We start from the raw sequence: 10293 nt of genomic DNA, 5'->3' as shown, positions 1-10293 counted from the left end.
TTTTTTAAACTCCCATCTCTTGTCAAACATTCTTAATACAAAAGCTGAAAAGCATAACCACAACACCCTCAGCTAAAAAAAGTGTTTTCAACATACACATTGCATTTCTGTATACAACCTGCTGAGTCACACATTAGAATTGAGGAGGAACATAATCATTCTCTAACCATGTATCTTTCCTGATACATGTTTCAGTGACAGTGCTGTTTCAGCAATTTCAGTGACACTACTACTTCCACTTCCTTAGAAATTTATCTTTTTAACAATTCAATACTTAAAATATAAAGTAGATCATACACCACCATTAGTTCATGTCAAGCAAGCTATTATTACAACCAACAGCTTCAGAAATGTCTCTAACATCCAACTCAATCATCTGTTATTCAACCTCAGAATCACACACTAACCTCAGTTCAAAAGGAGCTTCTCTGAACTTACACAAACTTCAGGGACTGCTGAAGTGATTTCAAAAGAAAAAAAAAAAAAGAGATTGACAATAGAAGAAACCCCAGTATATTCAGAGTCATGAAGATACAAACTTATTCAAACATGTTATGAATTCCCTCAATTGCTCTCTGTTTATGTAGGTCAACTGACATCAAAGGCACTGATGCCAGCTGGGGAATTTAAGTAGTATGAACAGCAGAAAACACAGTCACACTTTTGGCAGAACAACCAAACCCTAGTAACAAAGCCATTGATCCTGCCCATGGAAATATTATGTATTCTTCATACCTTCAAGGAAAATGTCTGCAAAACCAGTGATTTAAGGAAGGCAGCAGTCAGAGTGAGCAAACAGGAAAGCCTTCTGTTATCTGCCAAACAGGGAAAGGGAATTAATTAATGGGAAAACAGCAGCCAAGTGCCAAGTGTATAGCTTTTTAAAATGAGACCTAAGCCTGTATGTCATACAGGCTATTTCTGAGATTTTACACAGAACTTGTGAGGGTTTGTATAGCACCTATTCCAAGGGGTTCTGGTCTGTGATCACTGCTCCTGAGCACTACTGTCAGCTTTAGACTGGATAAAGGGCTGGGACAAGGACTGCACTTACCGCAAGCCCAGTGTCTCTCTGTGTCTGCCTCACAGGTATTTACTGGAAGAAACAGGCTTCAGACAGTGAGCAAGGCAGTGCCAAGAAAGGTTTTCAATTTATTTTCACATTGTTTGGTCCCTGCACTCCCTTAAAATATCTGCATAGAAGGTGATATTTTAAATTGCCAGCAACTCTTTCGGCTATAATTCCCTATTTGGGACCTGGCTTCCTGCATGCTGACCACAGCAATCCAAGAGAGCACACTTTGCTTGGCTGGGGCTGCACAGAGTCCTGTGGATGGAAAAACAAATATAGTTGTGCCAACTTCCCATTCTTCCTTCTGACTGTTCTCTGTGATTGATCTTCAGCCTGTAGTCTATGGACATGCTGTAGGTCCATTTGTTCCATCCTCTCAGTGACATTACCACTGCCAACTTTACCATTCTTTTGTTATTGCTTAATATTGTGTGATACTAATTTTATCTTTTTTCTCCCTCTTTCAGTTCAATATACCATTTTCTTCTACCTCACCAACATTATTTCCCGCGTCATTATCTTCTTATATTACTGAAGGCTTGATGTATTTAACTTGAATGTTCTGTTTAAGTTCCCCTCTGATTCAACTTTATCCTTGCAATAACATCCTTGCATACGGGGTCACTCCAGCTGATTTTTCTCTCACTTCTATTTTGCTCCTCCATCTACACAGATCTTGCTCATCTCTTTCAGGATGCTGTCTACAAACAATCAACACTGCATTAACGCTGGAGGTATGAGACACAATTCTGTCAATATGTATTGCCTACTTAAACCTGTTGCCTCAACTAAAAGAAAAAGAGAGGGGAGGGAACAGGAGAAAGGACTTTCTGGTCTAGGTGTGACTAAGCCTCTATCTAGTGTTTCTCCCTGATTGTGTTGCAAGAGGGCAATATAAATTCCATTCTGATAAGCATATGGATCAGGCAGACCTCTGGGTGTTGTTTTTGCATCTTGATTATTTGTGTCTAATTTGGGAACTACCATGACACAAATACCCACGGATTTGTTATTACCTCTCATGGTAATCACAGGTTACAAAGACAGTTAAGTATAACTCTGAAGTTGTGCTACTTTGGTTCCCAGGGTAACAACTTGGGAAATTATTATGTCTATGGCTACAGATGAAAGAAGGAAGCACTCCTGCTTAGCACATCTACAACATATTAGTAAAACTCTATAAACACTGAAAGGGTCGTTTTCCTTGGGAGAAGGGGAGTTGTGTTCTGGGTTGTTTGGCTTTTTGGGGAGAGGGTGGAGGGAGTTTACTCTAAATACTACAGAACTGTAATCCCACATTTTTGAAAAACAGACTGAATACCAGAATATCAGTGCCAACTTTCAGCTAACAGAATACCAGAGAACCAGTCATCTTGTTAGGTGCTCCACCTAACAACTTAAGCCCTCAGATCAATTCTATTCTGTGCACTCTCATTCTTACACTACATGCATATTCCTGCACAAATATTATTCTCCACTCATAATTTAATTTACTTGAAATAATCCCTTTTAAAAAGCAAGACTTAATCTCTGGAACGATCTGTGTTGGCCAGATCTCTAGTATTTTGTTATGTGTGTGTTCTACAAATGAAGCATTCTAATAGGTAAGGTGGCTGGCATTGGCTGGTTCAGTCTGGGAACAGAGAGTGGATGTAGGCATAAGCAGAGTGCTTATGAACAGATCACGCAGGTTAAACACTGGCTCCCTGGGCTACCTGCCTTGCAGTGCTGTGGGTTTGCTGTATGATCTCAGACTGCTGCCTTCTGACTGATCAGGCCCCATCTTTCTACTGTAAACTCTTCAGAGCAGAGTTTAAGCATTGCATCTGCTAAAGAAAATGGTAAACAACATTAATTACTTCATCAAGATACAAAAATAACTTAGACTCATCCAACTGTTTCCAGTTTATCTTCACACAAAGTCTATGTTACAAGAAAAGTGACGTAACCTTGTTTAAGGGGTGTATTTTAGCAATCACTGTGATTGACAAAGACATGACGTGTTTGACATGCCCTGAAGTTACTTCCCATGCAGAATCTCCAACTGCCTCACACATAAGAGCCTGACAGTAAATGCTCCTCAGAGCTAGTAAAACATCTACCTATCCACCAGATGGCTGCAGCTTGAAGGTGATGTCTAAAGGCTTCCTTTTACATCCTGATACTGTTTCATCACTGGATTTGCCTTCAGCTACTTCTCAAGTCTGTATCTGTGAAATAATTGTCTGCTGTTCAGTACCCCTCTCCTGCCACCTTGAAGAATACTTGACTACAACCTTAGCTTGAAGTCTAATTTATGGTCAACTGTTTTCTTAGTTTGAACTCTTAACTTATTTTCAAATACTTTCTTCATCACCAGTGTAAATAACACCATAATATTCATTCTTCTATCCTTCAGTCTCAGTGGATCCTTCGACCCCAGACCCACTGGCACAAGGAGTTTGCCTCCACAAAGAACTAGATGCTTGAGTGATTTTGGATACCAAATCAAGACCAAGGGAGTAATAAAACAAAATATTAGATAAGACTACAGTTAGAGTCAGAAAGAAACTCCTTTAGATACCCACAGAAGCTAATAACAAGCAAAACTGTGTTAGGAGACACATACAGCCTAAATAAAGTCTCTATCACTTGGCAAAGCTCATGAAGTTTAGGTCACTGTGGTGCAACCTACTGGACTGGCTGTCCACTGCTTAAGGCAAAGAACAAGGAGTCATCTGTGCTGTGTCAAGATGCTCAGAAGGAAGCAAACCCCTTTACAACCCCCACCTAGCTGACACAGTTAACATGGGCCACCAACTTCAAATGTGCTGTAGGTTCTTCCTCCTGACACAGTCCAGGCTACTGCACCTTCTTTCCATCTGCTTGGCATGAGAACTAGAGGAAGCCAGAGAGGTTTGCACATTAAGTGACACAAAGATCCAGACAGGAATATGCATAAGGAACAAACCTAAACCAGCAACTCAGATAACACGTGCAGCAAAACCTAGAAAAGTAACTCCTCTGGCATGTGTTTCTCATGAGTATTACTTGTATCTGGAGCTCAAGTCCATTTCTAACCTCAACTGTGAATCACTAGCAGTTTGGCTTCTCCGTGTGCCTCACAGCTGTAATCATCTAGTGACTAGGAGAGGTCTCCTAGATACACACAAACACAGAAATGAAACACTTGCCAAACCCCTTGTACTGGTATCGGAGGCTTGAATAAACTCCAGTCTTTACATTGAATGAAAGAGCAGCAGGATATAGAAACAGTCACTATGTGTATAAACATGTTTCAGTGCATTTCCCTGGGGACTGCCTGATGTCTGCTTGCCTTTTCATGCAAAGATCATGCAGTCTGAGGCAAAACCAGGACTGCAAAGCCTTGTCAATTAATAAAGTTTACTTTCTGGTCTCAGATTATCATGAATATCCTCAACCACAGTTTAATGTACTTTGGGTCACAGAGCTGAAGTTCCATCTGAATCCAGGTATCATGCTTTGGTCCTAGAACTAATCCTTAAACTGGCTAAAAAGATAAAATCTCAAATCCAAACCCACTATGATGAGTTCAGCTTTCTCAGTAGTATCAGCACAATGCTGCTGGTATAAACAGGCTACCAGTAAACATTAAGGGGAGATTTTGAACCTATTTAGATATCACAGTGCTTAAAACTACCACAGCTGCCAGCTCTAAAATAAGGTTCCCCAGACAGCCACCACACTGGAAAACTGTAGAAAATATTACCAGTGCACGTAGGAGTCCCTGACATCATCCAGAACAGAGCAGCATGAATAATTACCACAGAGTTTTTGGCCAGTCTCGCCAAAGGACAGAAACAGCTACAAAAGATGGAAGCTGCCAAAAGCCCTCAGGGAATTTTTTCCTAGGAATAGTGTTAAAAGCTTTAAGTCTGTTTCTGCTTCATTGTTTTCCATCATTATGTGCTCTTTCCACTTTAGTGACTCATAACACAAACAGTCCCATGGTTTGGATTAGTCTTCTGGCCTCTGCCAAAGTACTGGGGAGGCTGTCACACCTTAAATATGTACCTGAGAATCCTGGCAAATAATTCTGAAAGGTTCAACGAATCTAATTAAGAACCACCTAAACTTACTCTAAAAATGCTTACACACCAGGCTCCTATGGCAAATCCACAGGCTGCTAACTGCATACTGCAAAAATTACCTCCTTGTTGTTTAACATTATCCTACCTCTGAAATGACCCAGGAAAATGAATTTTTAAATCACTTACAGTGAGAAGTTCATTGAAAGAAGTCAACATACAATTTCTACCACAATCTGGAACACAGCTGGAAATTTTCAAGTAAAATCAATGATACTGTGAAATAGCAAGAAAGGGATTTTTTTTGTGGCTTGTTTTCAAAACATATCAACTTTGTTTTAGTACAAAATAACAAACCACGAGATTTTGAGAAAGTTCTTGCATGATCTGAACTTCATTACCTAAATTAGGATCAGCTGAGGTACTAGCTGGGAACTAACGATGCCTTGCAAGACAAAGGAATGCCACAGATTCCTAATTACACAGCACTGTCTACACTGATGCTTTTGTTGCTCTTTCAAGTGGCATCTCACAGCTCTAGAGAAAAATTAAGGTTAGAAAAGTTGACTTCAAACAGCTTTTGACTGAGTGACTGCTACCAAGAGATTAATTTCTGCCAGGCAGGCTAAGACTTGTTTTTTCCAGGTAAGAAGCACAGGTCTTAATTCTAAAACCAGAGATCTCTTCCTCTAATGAGTAAGAAAAAGTATAATAAAAGCCTGTTGTTTTAGCATAGAGTACACATAATACTTAACAGTAAACTCTTTTACTGGATCTGGTTAATTTTCAGTGCTGCGTCCTGCACATCAGTAGCCAGTGCCCACATCAGGGACAGGTGAGGAGACAGAATAAAAGGCAGCAGTGCCAACACAACTACAGATAATTTTCAAACAACTTCTCAACACTAAGGTTTATTTTTCTAATGCTACTACCCCCCAGGGAGTTATTAATACAAGAATGAGCAGCCATCAGTGTGTATAGAATAACTGAGTTCAGAAGGGGAAAGAGCCCAGCTGGATGATCAAAAAGGACAGACATGGAAATCCAGCCAGCAATCATCCACGGACCAAAGAAAGCCTTTGGGACTTGCCTGTACAAAGAAATGTGTACAACACTTTATCTTCTCAGTTTGTCTATCTGAGCTGGTAGAAAACCCATAAATGGAAGACGATGTATTTTTTTGATAACTAGGATGCCTTGTGAATTATCCTCCCTGAAGAGGACAGGAAACAAACTTATTTATTCATGTACCCATACACAAATTTTCTGCTTGTTATTTAAGCAACCAAAGAGGCTGGTGACAGGTCTACTGACGCAAAAGATGCTTTTTCTCCAGAGATATCAACAGTATCAGCACAAAATTCTCTCCAGGTTTCTCAACCTCCATGCGCTGTTTTTGCATTAAATGAGTCACTCCAATCAATCTCACTGTGCACTCTGCTTAGGCTACTTGCAAACAAGAATTTCAACTTTCATGCAAGTACTTGTTAATTTACAAATGGCTACAAAAGCTTTTGAAAGTAGCATGTGCAGCTTTACTGTAACTATACCTCCTTTTTATTTCATTACTTCTGCTATAAACAAAGAATATCCAAGAGAGCTGCACAAGGTTACTGTCCTGTCAGTCAAGGGACCAGAACTGCAGTTAACTGCAAGGTTTTGAAATAAATAGGCTTTGACTGCTGAGGTAGCTTTTAACTACAAGACCTGCTCAGCCATGGGCTTCTGACAGCTTTTTCCTTCCCTCTTATTTTAAGCTCAAATTTAATCCAATCATTAAAATATTTGTGGAAGTACTCTGTCTGCTTGGCAGCATAGCCCACATGACACAGAGTGATGGATTACTTATTTCAGCACAACTTTTTTTGCATTCCTCCTGGCTTTTTGTTTTGAATTGTTTGTGCAAAGATTTGGCAGGTGAAGCTTTTGAATCAATTGCAGCAGATCTGGCACAGGGTGGCACTCATGCTGTTCACTCAAATATGGTATAAACAAATGTTAAAGATAAAAATCATGAACAAACACGAGTCTTCAACCTTTTTGAGGTTGCATAATTATTCCAAATTTTGTTTTCAGTGATGATACTGAATTCTAAACAAGTATTCTCATTTTATTTATACATGCTTTAAAACAGTTTCTTAAAAATATACCGGAAGTATTGACTTCAGCATGAATTTGACTACACTGATTCTTAACATAGGTATTTCTAAATTTATTTTCAGGAAATCCCTATATTGTTCTCTCTAGGATAAAGTATATCAGAAGAAGCAAGAAAACTTCAGTAAGAAAGGCTATGATGGTTACTTCCTTTCAAACCATAGCAGAATGCACTGCAGCAGCAGCTCTGGCAGCAGCACACCTTATGGGAAAGAGAGTAAAAGTCACAGCAAGACTTTCTGTTGGATCTGTTTGGGAAAACAGCTGAACTCTCAGGTACACAGATGCACCCTCACATCAGGGAATTAATCTAGAAACATAAATTCTGGTTGAGAATATGTGCTGCCAGCAACTGATTCTGTGCCCAGATGTACAGAATTTGACACTTTTTTTCTTCAAGGTCTGATAAACCAGTAGAGTGGTCAATACCTTTCTGTTTTCACAGCTGATCACCTAAAGGTACTTGCACATGAACCTACATTATAAACTCCAGAAGTCTCTTCCGAGATCACAAAAAGTCTTTATAAGGAAATGCCCACACTTTCTGTGTTTGTACAGAGGATGGGTATTTTAGCTCTGTGACCTCTCCAGGAGCACCTTTAGTACACATGGAATAGATGGGAAAGAGTCTTCATTTGGCATTACTTCAGCATCTTTGATGCTGTTTCGTGGAGGAATTTATGAGCTCCTTTTCTACCTAAACATCCAAATCTAACTATTCTCATGGTGCTCACACAGTGCAGGGCTAGCAAAGGACTGACTGCATTTAGATAATGTTATCACTATTAGAGCATCACAGAGTCTCATGGTTTTTATTTCTCTGAAGGCATTAGCTTCTAAAAGCCTGAAATGAGGTAAGAATTCAGGATTGTGTGGACAAAGTAGTGATGGGGAGTGGACAGAGAGCCTACAGACGTCACTTCAAAGTAAAATTCCAAAAATACAGTTTCAGTTACATGTCCTTGAGTATCAAAAGGCTTGAAACACGCAGAAATAATTCAAGGTTTATCAAAACCTACAAGTATTTTAAAATTCTGTATTACCTTTGTTCAAAGGATCCTGATGATACCTGCCATGGTAGAGCTTGCTCTTTTCTTTCTTCCCAAAGTGTATATTCACTTGAGAACGAGGCTTGTGGTATGTGCTTGTTCTCGAGGCACAGGCAGGTAAGGTGACATTCCTGGCCACTCATACAATGGAGGAATCTCATGCACAGGTGAAAAACTGTTGAGCAAAGTTACCTCTGAGTAAGTTTCAGTGAAATTGAAACCTATTCATGCATGTTTTGGAACAGCTGGTTCGGCACTGAAGTGAGAGCTACACCGTCAAGCTGAAGGATGCAAAGAGCCAATCAGATTTTATAGCTTTTGTCAACAATATCAGTATCCTTTTCCTTCTGGCTCCTCTCAAAAAGGACATTGCCCATTTCAAAAAATAAATAAATACTTTTCCTCTATTAGGGCTATCAACAATAGGAAATGTACACTTGTAAAAACATGCTGTGACTACTCAGAAGGATGTGGTTGCTGTATTTCATTGTAAGAATCAGAGAAGATGCCACTGGGATCTGCAATATCCCCTCCCTTCCCCATATAGTTACTGCTACCTTATGTTCTTTTTTAATACTGAGTTTAAAGTGACACTGTTCCTCTAATATTTATTGAAAGATTTTAATTACAAACAATAACAAGACTTTTCTCTACTACCTCTACTGCTGCATGTCAGACAAAGCTGTCATACTGTCTTGGGGAAGAATGGGGCTTTCAGGCCTTTTATTTTTTTCACTCACTGTTAGGCAGAAGTGAGAAGTAACAATACTGAGAAATGCCCTGAAGGCTGCACTAGCACTGCTATTATTTAATAATCATTACACTAAATTATTCTACGATTTATAAATTGCCAGTATATTTCAGTTCCATAAAAGCAAGAAGTCCCTCAGCAAGGTATATCACCACGTCTCCTCAGTGCTGCAGCAAGGTGGGGACTAGCTCACCTTACAGACACAGCCATGAGTAAGAGCAGCCTGAGATTACCTACAGACTTTCATAAGGCTCAGAATGGCTTGAACCAGCTTTTTGCCAGTGACAATCTTCCATCTACACTAAGTAGGGCATAATTCAAATGTTTTAAGCTTCAACAGAGTGTCACCTGGCCATCAAAGGTATTTTCTGGCACTGAGAAGGAAATTGAATTTGAAGTATGTAACACAGCCCTGTATTTTTGAAAACATTTTAGTGCAATGATTTGGATACACCGGAACAGAATTTGAACTGGCAAACAAAGTTTAAGAATGTCTGTAGAAACATACATTTTAAGAGAAACTAAAAAAAAGGTGAATATATTTTTAGTACAGAAAAATTTAACATACCAAGCAATGACATTGTTTCTGGGAAGGACTGTACTCACACTATAGGAAAGGACATATTTTATTAAGAAAGAAAGAGCTTAGTTATATAACTTCTCAGAGAAACATGAGAAAGTTACACATGCAGACTTCAACAGGGGGAGAGACTGAAAATGGTGCAACTTCTACCAGTAGAACTAGAAGCAAGCTTAAATGCAGGTCAGCACTACACATTCCCAAACACTACACCTGATCTAACTTCCATGTTCTTCTGGAAACAGGCTGCTATTTAAAACACAGGGCAAAACAATCAGAAGCAGAAGAAATACCTCCTCAAATGTCTCAATAACTGCTACTGAACTTCACATCATGGAGGTGGGCAGAGTCCCTTGCTGTTGGCATCTCCCACCTTCCAGCACCAGAATGGATGACTGGTCACTTGGTCCCAGTTTTCTGTGCTTCCAGCTGCTAGGCTACACTAGAAAGAGAGAAAAAAATGCAGCAAATCTTTCCTATTATATTTTACATAGACAGCTTCTATTGTATTCCTAAAACTGTTTGCAGTCAGACAGAAAAGGTGAGGAGACTGAGCCAACCACATACAAGAATGGAAGCAGTTTATCAGCGCATAGTGCAAATGATGTTTCAAAACTCTTATTACTACAGAAATA

The sequence above is a fragment of the Cinclus cinclus genome, chromosome 13 (assembly GCF_963662255.1).
Source record: "Cinclus cinclus chromosome 13, bCinCin1.1, whole genome shotgun sequence".
Classification (NCBI taxonomy): Eukaryota; Metazoa; Chordata; class Aves; order Passeriformes; family Cinclidae; genus Cinclus; species Cinclus cinclus.
Note: the sequence above shows the minus strand (reverse complement) of the source record.